Source organism: Biomphalaria glabrata, chromosome 1, assembly GCF_947242115.1.
Source record: "Biomphalaria glabrata chromosome 1, xgBioGlab47.1, whole genome shotgun sequence".
Taxonomy (NCBI): domain Eukaryota; kingdom Metazoa; phylum Mollusca; class Gastropoda; family Planorbidae; genus Biomphalaria; species Biomphalaria glabrata.
The window spans coordinates 89,049,172-89,069,899 of NC_074711.1; the positions used below are offsets into that span (position 1 = coordinate 89,049,172).

The following is a 20,728-nucleotide window of genomic DNA, read 5'->3' on the forward strand; positions in this document are numbered from 1 at the left end:
CAAAATAAATGTAAGCATGTTAAAACATTAGTAAACATGTAGAAACAATAGTGAACATGTAGAAACAATAGTGAACATGTAGAAACAATAGTGAACATGTAGAAACAATAGTGAACATGTAAAAACAATAGTGAACATGTAGAAACAATAGTGAACATGTAGAAACAATAGTGAACATGTAGAAACAATAGTGAACATGTAGAAACAATAGTGAGCATGTAGAAACAATCAAAAATCTTGTAGAAGCAATAGTGAACATGTAGAAACAATCAAGAATTTGTAGAAACAATAGTGAACATGTAGAAACAATCAAGAATTTGTAGAAACAATAGTGAACATGTAGAAACAATCAAGAATTTGTAGAAACAATAGTGAACATGTAGAAACAATCAAGAATTTGTAGAAACAATAGTGAACATGTAGAAACAATCAAGAATCTTGTATAAACAATAGTGAACATGTATAAACAATAGTGAACATGTAGAAACAATAGTGAACATGTAGAAACAATAGTGAACATGTAGAAACAATCTAAAATCTTGTATAAACAATAGTGAACATGTAGAAACAATAGTGAATCTTGTATAAACAATAGTGAACATGTAGAAACAATCAAGAATCTTGTATAAACAATAGTGAACATGTATAAACAATAGTGAACATGTAGAAACAATAGTGAACATGTAGAAACAATAGTGAACATGTAGAAACAATCTAAAATCTTGTATAAACAATAGTGAACATGTAGAAACAATAGTGAATCTTGTATAAACAATAGTGAACATGTAGAAACAATAGTGAACATGTAGAAACAATAAAGAATCTTGTAGAAACAATAGTGAACATGTAGAAACAATAGTGAACATGTAGAAACAATAGTGAACATGTAGAAACAATAGTGAACATGTAGAAACAATAGTGAACATGTAGAAACAATAGTGAACATGTAGAAACAATAGTGAACATGTAGAAACAATAGTGAACATGTAGAAACAATAGTGAACATGTAGAAACAATAAAGAATCTTGCATAAACAAATGTGAACATGTAGAAACAATAGTGAATCTTGTATAAACAATAGTGAACATGTAGAAACAATAAAGAATCTTGTATAAACAATAGTGAACATGTAGAAACAATAGTGAACATGTAGAAACAATAAAGAATCTTGTATAAACAATAGTGAACATGTAGAAACAATAGTGAATCTTGTATAAACAATAGTGAACATGTAGAAACAATAGTGAATCTTGTATAAACAATAGTGAACATGTAGAAACAATAAAGAATCTTGCATTAACAATAGTGAAAAATAAAAAAATATTTGGTAAACTCCTTGACACATCAGAAGTCAGGTTGTTTACTTCAAGATTGTTTTTGTTTTGGTTTGTTTTGCGAGAGGTTTTCTTCAATGGCATGTAACTCCTAGTAAAACAGTGTGGGTTTCGTTAGTGCCCGAAACAGTTGGAATTTAGTTTCTAAAATTGAAGTAGAGACTCAAATTATTTGTGTAATTATTATTCCGTCTATGGGATATTGAGCTGTTATATATTAATTAATGTTTTCATATTGATCGGCCCGAACTGTGCCTGTATTTTATTTATATTTTCAATAAAGAAGTTCTATGTCCGGTAATCATCATTCTGAATTTTCATTCTGTTTTTATATTTTGTTGTCATGGTTTTATGTTCATCACTTGGTTACTTTTGGTAGTCAGAATTGAAATGCACATGCGTATACTAAGAAGAACCTTGAAACATCAGAGAAACATCTTTAAAAAAATATTAGAGAATCATCTAAAACAATATCAGAGAAACATCTAAAACAATATCAGAGAAACATCTAAAACAATATCAGAGAAACATCTAAAACAATATCAGAGAAACATCTAAAACAATATCAGAGAAACATCTAAAACAGTATCAGAGAAACATCTAAAACAATATCAGAGAAATATCTAAAAAAAAACAACAACAGAGAAACATCAAACAAAAAATTAGTGAAAAATCGAATAAAAAAATAAAATTTAAAAAAACATCAGTGAAACATCTGTTTAAAAAAATTCAGTGAAACATCTAAAAGTAACATCGGTGAAACATCTTTAAAAAAAACAACACTAGTGAAACATGTAGAATATCACCAGAATGAAACATTGCAATGATAGTTTCGTTAACTTCGAAACATATTCATAGCGTTGGGGAAATTTTGTTTGTAGTCTGCCCCTCTCTCAACCTCCTATGAAACTCCCATCTGAATGTGTACAGCACAACAAATATATCAACAATATATCGACAGCATATCAACAATACGTAATGTCGTCGTTGTGTTGATTCGCTAATCTTCTTTTATTGCTTGGTTGAACGACGCCCATGACAAAACCCACTTCATGTAGAGCCGACCTGATCGCCTCTCTCCTGCACTGTGATATCTGGCTTTAAGTCTTGAAGAGTTCTCTAGGAAATACAATCAATCTAGATGTCGTCTGCAATTATTACCTCCCTTTTTTTTTTTTTTTTTGTGCTGGGGGACAAAAAACGAAACAAAAATGGTTTATGTGTTCTTGCATAAAAGTGAGAGATAAATTTGTAAAGATGAGAAACACATATAGCTAAGCTGGTACTACTTGAAAAGGATTGCTATCGCGGAGTGACTCTTAATGCTGTAGTGAGAGCTCAGGTTTCTGAGTGGAGGGAGAGTTGATATAGATACATGACTTAAGTAGCACCTTCTGCTGTAGCACTGATACAGCCAGCAGCTGATGAGTTAATGGCACGTCATTAAGATAAAAAAAAATATAAAAAAATTCTCCTCCACTTAATGACGTAAGGGAGAAAAATTCTAAATACCGAAAGTTGTTAAAACTAGAGAAATACATTTTTAATGACAACTTTTCTTGAAAGAGAATTTAGTAAATAAAAACATTACTTGTAGGTAAGCGCATAAGAAAATAAAAAAATATCAAAATATCCCCCCTCCCCCCTTTTCCTTTTCCAGAATATTTCTTAATAGCCCTCCCCCCCCCTTTCTCAGAGGACTAAAATAACATCGACTTTCACTCAAAAAAAGGGCTTTTCTACTTTGAATTTGTAATTCATGATTTATTAAAAGAAAAATTAACCACATCCGAATACTTCAGTAAGAGCATTACAAAGGTCCTCAATTCTGAGTCTCATGGGTCGAAAAGTGGGGAAAGCAAATCTTTTTTTTTCTCTCGTCATTGTGTTTTCATTGTATTACCAAATAATATTCGATTACTTACTTTTCTTAATCCAACCTTCTTCCAGTGAAAATATTCGATTATTTACTTTTCTTAATCCAACCTTCTGCCGGTGAAAATATTTGATTACTTACTTTTCTTATACCAACCTTCTGCCTTCTTATAATTTTCAGACGTCCCTGCAGGAATGACGATAATTACGCCCTGTTTCCAAAACTCCTGCAACCTACAAGTAAATGAGAAAATGCAGGGTACCAAAAAACACAACATTGGCAACATGCTTGAAAATTTACAGAATAACAAGATGATATAAACTTTGATGACTGCTGATGGCATAAATGCATTTATTGAAAGCTTACGTAATGTTATCAAGATAAAACAAAAATAGTTCATTAATAAACAGTCACGTGACACAACCTTCCATTTCCTCCTTGCAGGAGCTGCAACGTAAAATACATGCCTTCTGCAGATAGTGTCATGCGTTTTTGAGGCTGATATATTGCTTCTGATTAATTTTTTTAAGCCGTACAAGGCCTCCTAGATGTATATCTAATGTATTAACTGTGGCAGCTAATGGGGGGCACATTAACTGACTCAGGGGCGAGAAAAATAAAATAAGAAGGGAGAGAAATTCTGAGAGCAGGCGTGTGTGTGTGTGTTTGTGTTTAGGTGGTGGTCATGCGTGTTTAAAATTTAACCCTTAAAGTGCTGAGCTGTTTTACAATGAGTGCCTACAAAATTGAACTACAATTCTGATGTTTAGAGGCTAAACTACCACACGCATCTTAAGGGTTAAAAGAAAATATGTTGAACAGACATTTTTGATCTTTTTGGATTCATATCTAAACCTCATTTCGTATCCAGACAATCTTGCAAAGACTTAACACATCCTTAAAGCGTGGTCGAGAGGCTAAGTGCGCTTGAACTTATCTTGGCTTGGCTACCTTAGTAGGGGGCTCGAGGTTCGACACCCGACACGAGCAGAGTTGTGTTAACTGAGCGCCTAAAGGCAGCAAGGAAAAACCTTCTCCTAGATACCCCCCCCACACACACACACACACACTGGTCCACAACTGATATTGGACCAAAGCGCTCTGAGCATGCTATAAGTAGCGCTATATAAAAGCTATAATTTATTTATTTATTTATCCTCTTCAGTCTCTTTTGTTAGAGAGTCAAGCGAAAGGCCCATGGCCCTTGTGCGAAGTCAAAGAAAATCTCTCAGTCTCCACTTCATCCTACCCTATCAACTAGATTAAAGCCCCCCAAACTGTTTTCCGCGGAGCCCTGGCGTTCCGTGTCAAGGCGGGTTTACGGGTTTACGGGCTTATCTTGGGGTTGACATAATACCCCCGGGTTCCCCACCTCAACAGGATAAAGCAATAAACGAAAGAGTAACAGCATATCAAGTTGCATGATAACTGAACAGTTAATGAATAATCAACAATTGTTCAACATGAACAATATATAATAATAAGTTAAGTACAAATGACAAAATGTTTCAACATATGCCAGTCAATGAATCGTGGGTATTTAAATATGGCATTGGTAGCCATACAAATGACACACCTCACACGCTACACAGGAAGGTTGGACGGTTGCTTCCTGGACTGGTGTTTGTGTATTTAATATTCATTGAAGTTGATGTCATTATTTGTGCTCTATCTGATATTATTAAAGTATTTAAGCGTCATTTGTGTTATCCATATATATTTTGGGGTAGGAGTTTATTTAGTGATAATTGTAATTATTCGAGTAACCCTTAATGAGCCAAACAAGTATTAATTAATTGGAATTGAATATTCAAGTAACCCCCTAACGGCCTAATGAGCCAAGCCAAAGCCCAAGCAAGAATAGAATCCTGACACCAGCATCTGCCATATGGTCTGAAAGGGCAACTTTACCTTAAATTTAATGTACTTTTCATTTTCCCCTCTAATGTTTCTTCCCGAGCGCTGACAGCATTGAGGTGGAGAAGCCTTATTTAAATCCCTCCTGGCATGATAGAAATGTGAAATTTGCTACATTTCTTTCCTTTGTTTACTTGGCAGCCCGGCAAAATAACAACATATAATTATCAATATTGCTAATAAATCTTAAATATTGTTCGATCATTCATTAGCCTCATTGCGATGTGACAATGCAATTATCTTAATGTAATCAGTATTAAATATTTCTTCTGCCACAGAGGAACTTGATATGATCTGCACGATGGACCACCCCCTGGTCTTAAATGAATCTTTAATGAGTTTCTCTTGAATTGATGACTTTTAATGTTTAAAACAAAGCGCACTGAAAAGCAAGGTTACAAAGAAAGTTTGTGTGGAAACACAAACTCAGAATCAGCCCCTGAAGTGATCCACACTGGCAGAAAAAAAAGGCAGGTTTCGATATTTTCAGAAGAATATCAGTATTAAATTCTATCAGAAGTGGTCCACCCAGGCAGGTAAAAAGGCAGGTTTCAATATTTTAAGAAGAATATCATAATGAATTTCTATCAAAGGCAAATGACAGAGAAGAATGGAGAAAGAAGGTTGACATATCCTTTGTGGTGACCCCAAAGGTCCAGCAGACCAAGGTGAAAGTGAATGTGAAGTCAGATGTGAACCTGGCCTAACTGATGTCTTATATTGAGTATCTAATCGAACTAATTGTTTTGTAAAGAGTCAATCTCTTATTCAAAGCCTCAGTAAAAAAAAAAAAATTCCGTAAAAATTTTTAAACAATTCCTTTAGTTTTGTGTTCCATTGAGCACTGTAGACGTTGCACTTCACGCGATAATATGAAAAACTACTTATTAATTGTTGTTTTAAATTATATTCATTTTCTTATTTGCATAGTAAATAGATTTTTTCTCTTTAAAAAAAAAAAGTTAACATTTTTTTTTGTAATCGTAGTATTTAGTATGACAGAACTTACAAAACTTAGAAATACAATTTTAAAAAAAAAATATTTTTTTTAATCAAAATTCTAAAATTACTTACATATATTGTGTTTTAAAAAAGTGTTTGTTACTATTAATAGTGAATAGTTGTAAACATGATGTATTTTTATGAAAAAACTGCTTGCGTAATTGATTTTAAAAATTAGATTTTTCGCTTTCAGAAAAGAAAAAAGTAGCCGTTGCATCAGAACTTTGAATGATCTAAAATATCATGATGTCCGATTTTTATTTTCTCTTCAAGTTTTTGAGATCTAAATGGGACGGACGGACGGACGGACAGGCCACACAAAACTAATAGCGCCTTTTTTCCCTTTCGGGGGGGGGGGCGCTAAAAATGGTAATATACGCCAAGGGAGATAAAAACATGTTTCAGCAGACGGCAGAAAGTACGAGCGCTGCCTTTTGTTTTCACTGGACGTTTTTTATCGCCCTTAGTTGTGCATTAGGATCGTTTTCCCATTTCCCACCTTCTGCCATCAGTAACCTTCCATCCCGTCCCCCCCCCCTTTTTCCCTTTTTTCTCTTTCTTTTCCCTACTAATCATATTCATGAAAGTGAGTGCTTGAACTGGCCAGATTGTTCTACACGCGGAACCCAAAATGCCAGATTGTACATCGAACTTAAATTGGACTGTTAAAACCAAAAAAAAAAAAAAAAAAGGAACCAAAAAAAAAATGAAGGAAAAAAATAAGAAAGGGGCGGTGATGGAAAAAAAGGGGAGGGGGTTTATACAGTCAAATACAAGAATAGTTTATTTTTCTCGGACCGTGAAAGCAATTATTTCCGGTAGATATCTAATGGAAATAGGGTCTCCACTTTCGAAGGCTAAGAGCGTGCACATCACTGCTCCTGTTATATAGGCTAGTGTTTTGCTCTATTAACCTTAATACATACATAATCAGGTAGCACTACTTGAGAAACACATTTGCAAGGATTATGTTTTTGTTGTTAATCATTCATATTCATATCCTTTCAGAGTGTAGCTTAATCGAGGTGGCGAATAACCATAACTAGCTAGATTTGGTGTAACCGGCGTACAGAATATCGGAAAGGCTGATAAACTGTGTATTTAAAAAATATACGACGATTTTCTGACTCAACTATTTAGCAATGTAAAATCAAATTTTCCCAGTTCTTTCATTTGAGGCACAAAGTAATTAACTCTTTCTCTCCCTAATTATTTACCACATTCTGGTGGAATCAACGTTGGTATCGTGAGTTAGGAGAGAAAGAGTTAAGACGCTTGTATCAACTCACTCCGTCGTCTGTCTGTCTGTCTGTCTGTCTGTCCGTCTGTCTGTCTGTCTGTCTGTCTGTCTGATACACATTTTGAACACGTTATTTCTCCCACTTCCCTTTCTCGGATCAAGTTGAAACTTTTTACAATTATTCAATGTCAATGACAACACACGAATCAATAAAAAAAAAGTTAGCTAATTAATTATTAAATAGCGGTAATTAATTAATTTAGTTTTATATAGAAAATGGGAAAGAAATCTTACACTATAGAGATATTTGGCAGTAAATATGGAATATTTCCCCTTAGATTAACTTTTGTTGTTGTTTTTTAAAGTATTTTTATTAGTTTGAAGGCAACAGGAATATGTCGATTATTTCAATGTGTCGTCATTGACATTGTCTACTTTGTTAATTTAAGATAAGATAAGATAATTTTATTGATCCAATCAAATGGAAATTCAGTTTGACTACAATTAACGACATCAGCGTAACTACTGTTCAATAACAGTAGAGATGTAAAATTCGAACAACATTCACACACGAAACACATACATTCACAAACAGCGCTTTATGAATTTGAGTTACTTCTGGCCACATGACACCCTACTCGTTTACCGTTGGCCTTAGAAACAGAAGACCATGACATCATCTGCCCCATAGATCGTAAGGTCTGAAAGAGGAAACTTAACATACCTTACTTTTTCTTTATTCTTATGTATTTTTATATAATTATAAAAATCGCCCTAAAATGATAATCGAAAGCTCTTATTCAAACGATTATAATAAAGAACTTTATACTCTTATCATTTCCACATATTCAAAGCCCCTATTGAGCTCAGTTTTTTCAGAATCCCCTACGTCAGGGGTTCTCAACCTGTGGGTCGCGACCCCTTTGGGGGGGGGGGTCGATTGACGATTTGCCAGGGGTCGCTTAAGACCATCGAAAATTATTAATTGTTAAAAATTGTTATTGTCTATTCTTCTATTGCTGTATGTGTGTGTGTGTGTGTGTAGGGGGGTCGCTGAAGAGTGGGGGATTGTAAAAAGGGGGTCGCCCGAGCATAAAAGGTTGAGAACCGCTGCCCTACGTCCTGTCATATGTGTTTAATGTATATATTTCGAATTCTCGAAACTATCTTTCTGTCTGCACGCGCCTGTCTGCACGTGCGGCTGGGTGTCTATGTGAGCAAAGAGTTATACGGGTATGACGTGAAATAAGAAATGTTCTTTTTTTATTCTGATTTTCTGTTGTAATCTCTAGCAGGAGAGAGGTCGCCATATTTTAAACGGTTATGACCCAATTTTCTGGCGTGGGGCCATTCGATCGTCTGCTGAGCTCTTCACTGTGGGAGAGTAGGCGCTGGGAGTTCAAAAATGACTTAGTGAAATGGATTGTATCTCTTTTATAGAGAAATACAATGTATGTCTTGTATAGTGAAATACAATGTATCTCTTTTATAGTGAAATACAATGTATCTTTTTTTATAGTGAAATACAATGTATCTCTTTTATAGTGAAATACAATGTATCTCTTTTATAGTGAAATACAATGTATCTCTTTTATAGAGAAATACAATGTATCTCTTTTATAGAGAAATACAATGTATCTCTTTTATAGTGAAATACAATGTATCTCTTTTATAGTGAAATACAATGTATCTCTTTTATAGTGAAATACAATGTATCTCTTTTATAGTGAAATACAATGTATCTCTTTTATAGAGAAATACAATGTATCTCTTTTATAGAGAAATACAATGTATCTCTTTTATAGTGAAATACAATGTATCTCTTTTATAGTGAAATACAATGTATCTCTTTTATAGTGAAATACAATGTATCTCTTTTATAGAGAAATACAACGTATCTCTTTTATAGTGAAATACAACGTATCTCTTTTATAGTGAAATACAATGTATCTCTTTTATAGTGAAATACAATGTATCTCTTTTATAGTGAAATACAATGTATCTCTTTTATAGTGAAATACAATGTATCTCTTTTATAGAGAAATACAACGTATCTCTTTTATAGTGAAATACAATGTATCTCTTTTATAGTGAAATACAATGTATCTCTTTTATAGTGAAATACAATGTATCTCTTTTATAGTGAAATACAATGTATCTCTTTTATAGTGAAATACAATGTATCTCTTTTATAGAGAAATACAATGTATCTCTTTTATAGAGAAATACAATGTATCTCTTTTATAGTGAAATACAATGTATCTCTTTTATAGTGAAATACAATGTATCTCTTTTATAGAGAAATACAATGTATCTCTTTTATAGAGAAATACAATGTATCTCTTTTATAGAGAAATACAATGTATCTCTTTTATAGAGAAATACAATGTATCTCTTTTATAGTGAAATACAATGTATCTCTTTTATAGAGAAATGCAAAGTATTTCCTTAATAGGGAAATATAATGTTTATTCCTTTTATAGTGAAATACAATGTATCTCTTTTATAGCAAAATACAATGCACCTCTCTGTCACAGTTTTCCTATTCTATTTATAATTATATAACTCTATCTACTTATAATTCGATAGAAACTACCTTAGGTCTCGATACGTCTAGGTGTCCCTGGTTCAGTTCTAGTTAACGAAATAAAACAATTAAACCACTAGATCAGACACATAAACTTTAATCAGCTTTACTGAATATCACACACAAGCTGGTCTCTGTCTGATCAACCTCTGTAAAAATAGATTTAACATACATACACACATACATACACACATTCATCCGTGACACTCTCTAATAGTGAAATGCAATACATCTCTTTAATAGAGAAGTACAATATATCTCTTTTATAGTGAAATATGATGTATCTCTTTTCCTTGAAATACAATTTGTCTCTTTTATTGCCTCTCCTATATGTATATGTCTATATAATATATAGGAGGCGCGGTGGCTGAGCGGTAAAGCGCTTGGCTTCCGAACCGGAGACCGGGGTTCGAATCCTGGGATTTTTAATTTCGGGATCTTCGGGCGCCTCTGAGTCTACCCAGCTCTAATGGGTACCTGACATTAGTTAGGGAAAAGTAAAGGCGGTTGGTCGTTGTGTTGGCCACATGACACCCTTGTTAACCGTAGGCCACAGAAACAGATGACCTTTACATCATCTGCCCTATAGACCACAAGGTCTGAAAGGGAAACTTTACTTACTTTACTATATAATATATAGAGAGAGACTCTCTATAAGACGAGAATGGAAATTAAAATGAACAGTATTCGATAATAGCTTCCATCAATCAGGCTGTGATCTATTCAACGCGTTAGTCTTTGATCCTTCAGAATACAAATTGTTTCGTTCATCAATCATTCGTAGTAATCCGACTTTTAAATTTTCAATTCATTACTTTTCTTGGCTAGCTCTGCTAACCTTGTTACAAGGTCAAGGTCTAGTATCATATGAATAAGAATGAGTATGAATCTTGTTTGTATTAGCATATGATTAATAATATACCAGAATACAAAGTTGGGACTAAAAAACATTTATAATTTTGGGAAGTGAATTGGACCAACCTAAATCTTTATTAACTTTATGAAAACGCAAAGTTGTTACCGCCGGAAGTGGTAATGGTTTTAAGCGCGTCATTACCTATACAAATGTTTCTAATGGCACGCGTCTCAAATAACCTCTGACAACCAGTCGAACTCCTGGCCTTCACATGTGGTTCACATACTGAACCTGGCGGAACTATTCACTGACAGTAGAATGGTCAAAGACGAGCAACTGGCGCCTAAACCAGTAAGCTTCGGGCAGGAGGGGTTCGTTGACCTTGGTAGGCTACCCATCTATCTGAAGGAAAACTCTGAATCCAAACCTCCGCTGCCTTGTTGCGGCTATACCCTAACACGGGAAAGGCTCCGGGAGTCAACCCTGTGAAAAAATCAGGACCTGGTGACCCTTTGGCTAAAAACAATACACAATTTATTTGTCTACCGAAACCAACATACTCTCTAAACTAACATACTCTCTAAACTAGTACATAACAAGATACATATACAAGTATACATATAGATACGGATAAAGATACAGATATAGAAGAAGAAAAAAATCTTATCAGCAGAATAAGTGAGAAATAGACAAAATGTACAAAGAAATATATTTGATCTTTTAAATGTATTAACTTTCTAAGCAGTAATCTCTGACTAGCTTGAAATGCGATAAGATTTAGCGTTTCAAATCACACATATTTATATTAACATGTTCTTATTGTCGGAAGTATTAAATGCGAAATTAATTTCAGCATCTGTATGAACGTAGATGGACATGGCGATGACCACAAGGAACAGGAAAGATTAACACTGTTTCGATAGCATTGCTCGCCTTTCGCTAGATACAATGGACCCAAAACGTACAATCACGCACAAGGTAGCTGAACATGTATGACTAGTTAATTCAAAGGACTCTTTAACTACATCTATTCAGAGAAGAGGACATTAAACTACATATGTCTATACAATAGGACATTAAACTACACATTTCCGTAGAATAGGACCTACACATGTCTATAGAATAGAACATTAAACTACACATTTCCGTAGAATAGGACATTAAACTACACATGTCCATAGAATAGAAAATTAAACTACACATTTCCGTAGAATAGGACCTACACATGTCTATAGAATAGAACATTAAACTACACATTTCCGTAGAATAGGACATTAAACTACACATGTCCATAGAATAGAAAATTAAACTACACATTTCCGTAGAATAGGACCTACACATGTCTATAGAATAGAACATTAAACTACATATTTCCGTAGAATAGGACATTAAACTACACATGTCCATAGAATAGAAAATTAAACTACATATTTCCGTAGAATAAGACCTACACATGTCTATAGAATAGAACATTAAACTACATATTTCCTTAGAATAGGACCTACACATGTCTATAGAATAGAACATTAAACTACAAATTTCCGTAGAATAGGACATTAAACTACACATGTCCATAGAATAGAAAATTAAACTACACATTTCCGTAGAATAGGACCTACACATGTCTATAGAATAGAACATTAAACTACATATTTCCGTAGAATAGGACATTAAATTACACATGTCTATAGAATAGAACATTAAACTACATATTTCCGTAGAATAGGACATTAAACTACACATGTCCATAGAATAGAAAATTAAACTACACATTTCCGTAGAATAGGACCTACACATGTCTATAGAATAGAAAATTAAACTACACATTTCCGTAGAATAGGACATTAAACTATACCTGTCCTTAGAATAGGACATTTCACTACTTAGGTCCGTAGAATAGGACATTAAACTACACATGTCCATAAAATAGAAAATTAAACTACACATTTCCGTAGAATAGGACATTAAACTATACATGTCCTTAGAATACGACATTTCACTACTTAGGTCCGTAGAATAGGACATTAAATTACATACGTTCTTGAGACAAAGATAAAGGCACATTCCTCGTTTCATATGCTAGGACAAATTTGTACAAATGCTCCTTCTTCCCTAGCGCTATTAGAGCATGGAATGGGTTGCCTGAGCCAGCCAGGAAAACCAGTGACTTGGCAGAATTTAAGTCATCGGTTAACATGCATGACTAAATGCATGACGCGTAGGACGTAATCATCGTCCTTTTTGAAGTAACGTCTGTATAAGATAAGATAAGATAAAAAAAAAAAGGTACGAGATTCAAGGGAAGACAAGAAAAGAAACATTCAATAGTTGCCAAAAGGTACCTAGGGTTGCTTCCCCACAAGTTGACCGTTCCGACCTTTCCTTGAGGCCCACTCTAATAAGATCATGGCCCATTATTGTTTCTTGGTTGCCCATCTAGACCCGACCTGCTGCCCATCTAGACCCGACCAGCTGCCCCTCTAGACCCGACCAGCTGCCCCTCTAGACCCGACCAGCTGCCCCTCTAGACCCGACCTGCTGCCCCTCTAGACCCGACCTGCTGCCCCTCTAGACCCGACCTGCTGCCCCTCTAGACCCGACCTGCTGCCCCTCTAGACCCGACCTGCTGCCCCTCTAGACCTGACCTGCTGCCCCTCTAGACTCGACCTCATGCCCCTCTAGACCCGACCTGCTGCCCCTCTAGACCCGACCTGCTGCCCCTCTAGACCCGACCTGCTGCCCCTCTAGACCCGACCTGCTGCCCCTCTAGACCTGACCTGCTGCCCCTCTAGACTCGACCTCATGCCCCTCTAGACCCGACCTGCTGCCCCTCTAGACCTGACCTGCTGCCCCTCTAGACTCGACCTCATGCCCCTCTAGACCCGACCTGCTGCCCCTCTAGACCCGACCTGCTGCCCCTCTAGACCCGACCAGCCACCTTTAGCCAGCGTCTCAATACGTTTTCTTTAAGACTGTGACTCTTTTGTTTCTTTTCCCATCAGTAATCCATCATCATTTATTTTCAGTTGAGTTTTTTTTTCTCTCTCTAACTAAATCTTTTATCGGTAATAACACTCTGATTTTTTTTTATATATTTCAATCGCAGACACATATTGAAACTCACGCGCACACACACACACGAAGACACGCGCACCCTTCACAAACATACACGCACATAGTCACGCACACACTGAGCGCCATCTAAGCGGATTGGACCTATAAACAAAAACAAAAAGTTTTGTACTAAAAAAAAAATTTCTTTGGAATAATTTCCTGTTTTCTTGGGCCAGCATGCAGTTCACAGCCTTCTATAAAGAGAATAAGAGAGAGGGTTTGGGAGTGGTGGTCAGGTCAAGAAGGAGAGTTTTAAAAAAGGACAATTAAAAATATCGTGATAAAGTGTTAAAAAGTTAAAAGTCATTTAAAATAATTAAAAGAGTGTTCTTGTTCGGTCGTTGGTTTGTAGGTCCAAACAGCAATTACAACCAAGCCGAAGTAGGCATGCTATACATGTTTAATTACATAACTTGAAATAAACTTGAACAAACTTTTATTTTTAAAAAAAACAGACTCATTTTAAATTTTATGTAGACATACATTCATTTTGAAAGTAGATATAAATCTAGTAAAACAAAATGAATTGGTATGTAAACAAAACCTAACTCACAACAAAAACACATCTTTACTGACTCGCGTATTAAAGAACAACTGTGTTTACCTATCACACACTTGACTTCTGGCTGATCGGCTCGTGGTGCATACCAGTTTCACCAGGCATAGCATCAAAACGTTGGTTTGTAATTAATGCATTGATTGCCAGGTGGGAACAATCATGCTTTGTTTTTGTGATCGGTGTCTTGTATTGGCTATCATAACTCTAACTCACGGGTAATAAGCTTACAAATATAATAAATGTTAAATATATAATGACATTTTTCACCACTGGTAAGCCTCCATTCACCAAAGCTTCGTGCTGGAATTACTCCCTTAGAGCTTGGTCCGTACAGGAAAAGGCCTGGTCTTGCGGTATGCTCGCTGGACTGTCGTTTTGACTTGTCGATGGTCCCGGGTTCAAACCCTGACCGCTGCCATCCCCTGTCGTCCTGCGGGAGGTTTGGACTAGGAAGTAGATTATCTTCAACTCTGAAGGAACATCCGAAACATGCAAAAACATTTTACAGCTTACATATCGTTCTCGTGACCAAGACTAAATTTAGAGACACTCCAGGACAGAAGACTAGAATGTAAAGAAGCAATAATATAGAAAGCATCTAAATCTTATAATAATAAAATCACAAGCTAATAATTTCTCAGAAAGCATAAACATTAAGGTGTCAGAGCTTGTAACGGGCCATGAAGCACAAACATGAAGGTAAATTCGTCATTCCTCATACTAAGATGAATTCATACGAGAACTTTATTTTCCCAAGTGTCAGAGCTTGTAACGGGCCATGAAGCACAAACATGAAGGTAAATTCGTCATTCCTCATACTAAGATGAATTCATACGAGAACTTTATTTTCCCAAGTGTCAGAGCTTGTAACGGGCCATGAAGCACAAACATGAAGGTAAATTCGTCATTCCTCATACTAAGATGAATTCATACGAGTACTTTATTTTTCCAAGTGTCAGAGCTTGGAACGGGCCATGAAGCACAAATATGAAAGTAAATTCCTTATTCCTCATACTAAGATCAATTCATACGAGTACTTTATTTTAGTACCTTCGAAACGTCGTATGAGCACCCTGCAATAGTTGAGGATTTTTTCTATAGTTTCGCCGTCAGACTGACAAAACGCGTCACTACACTCAAGAACAACGTTAAGACCAATCTGTTCCAAACGTATTTAGATTATTTTGTCCTTTATGTAAGATTGTTCTTTATGGATTTCTCATCAGCTTTTAACACTATACAACTTCATTTACTCATTGAAAAGATGAAAGCGTTGCAGATTAGTCCATACATAATACTATGGGCTAATGAATTTTTGACCCAGAGATCTCAGACGGTTAGGGTAAACAATGTTATATCTAATGAACGCATAGTTAACACAGGGGCGCCCCAGGGGGCTGTGACATCGCCTTTGTGGTTCATTTTGTACACCAATGATTTTCAATCCGATAGTTCTTGTTGCTCCTTCACAAAATTCGCTGATGATGCGGCTCTTCTTGCCCTGCTCTCAGAGAGCTCAGACGTAAATGAGTATTTCAAAGAAATAGAATACATTGAAAAATACTGTAAAGATAATTTTTTATTATTAAATGTAAAAAAAAACCTAAGAAATGATAATCGATTTTCGTAGGGAAAAGAAGGAAAATGATTGTTTCTGTAGCTGGAGAGACTATTGAAATTGTGCAAACCTTTAAATACCTTGGTACTATCCTAGACAATAAACTAAATTTTACTGCAAATACTGATTATATCAGCAAAAAAGGGCAGCAAAGATTACGATTACTAAGAAAACTGTCCTCGTCTAATGTTTGCGAAAAGGCCTTGGCTATGTTTTATCACGCTCACATCTGCAATATTTTAAGTTTCAATATCACTACCTGGTATGGCAATCTGAGCATTAAAAATAAAAATAAATTTTATAGAATCATAAATGCTGCTGGTAAAATCATTGGCAAAAAACAAACCCCATTTGGGCAGTTGTTGAGACAAACATCTGACTCACTCATAATTTACATGTGACAAAGTTTATACCAGATTGTTCTTATTTAATGATTTGATTGCCAGGGGAACAAAAGAGTGTTTGTGTCTGTTTGTCTTTACTAATTAGTATTATTTTCTTTTTCTTAGGGCATATATTTTTCGCTTATTTTAAAGAGCATCCAACCGAGACCAGTCGTTGTAGTAGGCATGTTAAGTGGCAACCTACGGGCCAGTGGAGACCAATAGCTCGTTGCCACGTCACAGATCTGTGTTCGGGCCTACTTAAATCGATGTAACTCTGTACCTCTCTGAACTAGTTACGCAAACGCAGGCGTGCAAGCCGGTCATCGTATGCGGTTAAATCCGTTTTTTACACCTCTATTTTTGATCTACTCATTCGGTGCCCGTCTAGTCGTTGGCCACGATTGGCAAGGCCGAGAAGGCCATAGTACTTCCACCACAGCTTTCCCGAAACAAAAACAAAAAAAAAAAAAAGGGAGATAAGAAGGTAAAAAAAAAAACAAAAAGGAATTAGTTTGTCTCCCTGGAATGTGGTGCTGGGATTACAAAAAAAAAAATTTTCTTATACACAAGAGAGAACTAAAGTAGCGTATTCACAATGTCTCGAATCTTGTTTAAATGACGTCCCACCACACGCACACCCAAGACCAGGCGCGGCCTTAAGTATAGCCAAACTAGGCAGCCATCTTGGACCTCCTATTGGTTGGGGCCTTGCACAGGGCTACAACATTTTTAGTAAATAAATAGCTAAACTTGTTCTCGATGTTATTGTTGGGTTAATCTTGGTTTTTAATATTATTCGTAGTTTTTTGTTTTTTCGCTGTTTATTTTTCAATTTCATTTGGAACCACCAAATTCACTTCGCCTAGGGCATTCAATTATCTAAGTCCGGCCCTGCCTAGACAACCTCTCCATGTTTTCAAACCGAGGGTGGCCCACTTACGTTAGACCTATCCCAGTTCATATTATAATTGTCATGCGTTCCTTTAAAGAAAGAATATAATTAATAATTAATCTGATCGTGCATGTTAATAAGAGACTAAAACTCTGGTAACTGGTTATCCTGGCCCGTTCCATGTTCTGACACTTGGGAAAATAAAGTTCTCGTATGAATTCATCTTAGTATAAGGAATGAGGAATTTACTTTCATGTTTGTGCTTCATGGCCCGTTCCAAGCTCTGACACTTGGAAAAATAAAGTACTTATCTCCTTCTTATCTTATATAATACAGACGTTACTTCAAAAAAGAAGATGATTACGTCCTACGCGCTATGCATTTAGTCATGCATATTAACCCATGACTTAAATTCTGCCAAGTCACTGGTTTTCCTGGCTAGCTCAGGCAATCCATTCCATGCTCTAATAGCACTAGGGAAGTAGGAATATTTGTACACATTCGTCCTAGCATATGGGACGAGGGATGTGCCTTTATCTTTGTGTCTTTCAGAGTATTTTTATTAAATTTTGTTTTTGTATTTGAAGATTATGGTTCAGTGTTTTATGTATAATTGCTACTTTACTTTTGAGTCTTCTGTCCTGAAGGCTTTCTAAATTCAGTGATTTTACTAAAGGTGTTACTCTGGTTAAGTGTGAATATTCGTTTGTTGTGAATCTCACTGCTCTATTTTGTGTCTGTTCCAGTTTCTTAATGTTTTCTTGAGTTAAGGGGTCCAAAACGGAGGATGCATATTCTATTATTGGCCTAACCAAGGTTAAATAACATTTTAGTTTTATGTTCTTATTTGATTTATAGAAATTTCTTTTAATAAATCCTAATGCTTTGTTTGATTTTTTTATAGTTTCATCAATATGTGGATTCCATGACAGTTTTTCATTTATTATAACACCTAGGTATTTTGCGTTTTTAGTCTGTGTTACTGGTTTGGTACTTATATGGATTCATCTTAGTATGAGGAATGAGGATTTTACTTTCATGTTTGTGCTTCATGGCCCGTTCCAAGCTCTGACACTTGGGAAAATAAAGTACTTATATGAATTCATCTTAGTATAAGGAATGAGGAATTTACCTTTATGTTTATGCTTTCAGATAATGTATCAGCTTGTGATTTTATTATTATAAGATTTAGATGCTTTCTTTATTATTGCTTCTTTACATTCTAGTCTTCTGTCCTGGAATGTCTCTAAATTTAGTTGTTTTTTTTAATCAATAATAGTGTTCGCCTGCTGTGTTCGCTTGGTCTGTGGAACCGTTGGGGCATGATAGAGGATCTGTCGACCGTCTTTCTCCATTCCTCTTAATCTTTTACATTAGACAGAATCTCTTTCAATTTAATCACAGGCCCATTCATTAGTTGATGATATCTTCCCTTTCCCTACTCTAACTGCTTCTTCCTATTTTTCCTGGTACTGTTCTCTGAAGGAAGGTCTTTGCCATCCCTGAGGACCATAGACTTTTAGTTTGTATTTTTCTTAGAACTGAATGACCTGCAGCTCTCATGGCTTCTGTTAGATTAAAATACACTATTTCTTGTAGAAGTCGTCTCTGCTGTATTTAAAACTAAATATTTATTTAGTATAAACCTATTCTGCATCTGTTATAGTTTCAATTTAAAAAAGCAAGAGTTATCCCTCGTCGCTCTCGTACATATAATTTAAAAGTACATAGCGATAGCTCAACAGCTCAGACCCTTGTGTATCTAAAGACCCAATCACAATTTTCTCATCAGAGCAAACAAAATCTGTTTCCAACCTAATTCTTCATATCACGTTTAATTACTCTAGTAATAATCTCCGTGTAATTATGCTGTCTACACACTGAGAGTTTTTGTTAATCATCCATGGCCTCTACACTTTTATCCCATCTGCTGAAGCATGATATTCTAAGCCCTTGAAAAACTCATTCAGTGGTTCTCACCATATTGCTCCTACAGATGCTTAACTATAATGATATCATAGACACCAGTGTCCATCTGACCTAATTAGATCGTATATACTAAACTGCACTACAAACATCATCATTTTATTTTCTCTTTTGTTGTAAATGTTGTAAAATGTTTTACATGTTTCGGATGTTCCTTCAGAGTTGAAGAGTTTTACTTCCTAGTCCAAACCTCCCGCAGGACGACGGGGGATGGGAGCGGGCAGGATTTGAACCCTCGACCATCGATAAATCCGAACGACAGTCCAGCACGCAAACCTCACGACCAGGCAGCCAGCCATTGTTGACTAGGGCAATGTGAAGCCACATCAAAGTCTACACTTTTTATATTTTTTTTGCTTTGGTTAAAACCAGATTCTTAAGGAAGAAGTAGTTAGTAGACTCGGTGCCTAAGGCCGCTTGCATACTACAAGGTTGTGACCGGGGCCACGACAATTCGTTCACGGACATTTCGTTAACCGACAAATCGTTCACGACTATTCGTTCACACGACAATTCGTTCACCAGACATTTCCCTCAGCCGACGTGACCATATGGTACAAAAGATGTACGGCTAATGATGCATGACGGTAAAAACGGACGTCACAATTGGGTCAAATTTTTAAGTGTCAAATCTAGCTTTGCAACATTTGGACCTATTTCAATTCAAATTACTGCTTACTGATTGGCTCATTTCTCAAGGCTGTATATCTTAACTCTTTCTCTCCTAACGATGACAGCGTTGATTCCACCAGAATGTGGTAAATAATTACGGAGAGAAAGAGTTAATAAGAGTTTTATCCCACCCCATTCCCCCTCCACCGAGAAATAATCCTGGCTGGGTTTTGTAATATACTAAAAATATTCTAATAATTGGCGTTTAGATCTAGACTTAAGAAGACAATGTACATAATGTTCCTGAACATAAATTTATGAAACTCTTGAATGACGAGGACCTACATGCGGAAATACTCGAATACGTATTGTTTGTTCAAGATTAAGATTTTGTAGTCATTTATGTAGTTTCATTTTCACTTTGAACAATTATAACGGTTAGAGTTATCCCCTTGTGGTTCAAGATCAAGATTTGTAGTCCTCTAGCCTAATTTAAATTATTAAAAAAAAATTTAACGGTTAAATTAGATTCATCCCCTTGCGGCCAACGCTCTAGTAATTCTTTTCTCAACGATATACATCTGTTGTTAAATTTCTAGGAACATTGTTAGAGCCGTTTTCGAGAATCGCATCCACACAATCTTTGCCCACAAAGAAGGTGCCCAATCCGAAAGTGTGACTTGAATACAGGTATTGTAAAAACGTCTAGTGATATCGTAGGCAACATCTAGTCATGTAGGCCAATGTGT

At 35.7% G+C, this 20,728-nt stretch overlaps 1 protein-coding gene across 4 annotated transcripts in view; it reads left to right on the top strand.

The window, feature by feature from the left end:
- The window catches only part of LOC106073993 (neuronal acetylcholine receptor subunit alpha-10-like), a 204,246-nt gene that overhangs the window by 115,693 nt on the left and 67,825 nt on the right, over positions 1-20,728 (top strand). The window lies entirely within an intron of this gene.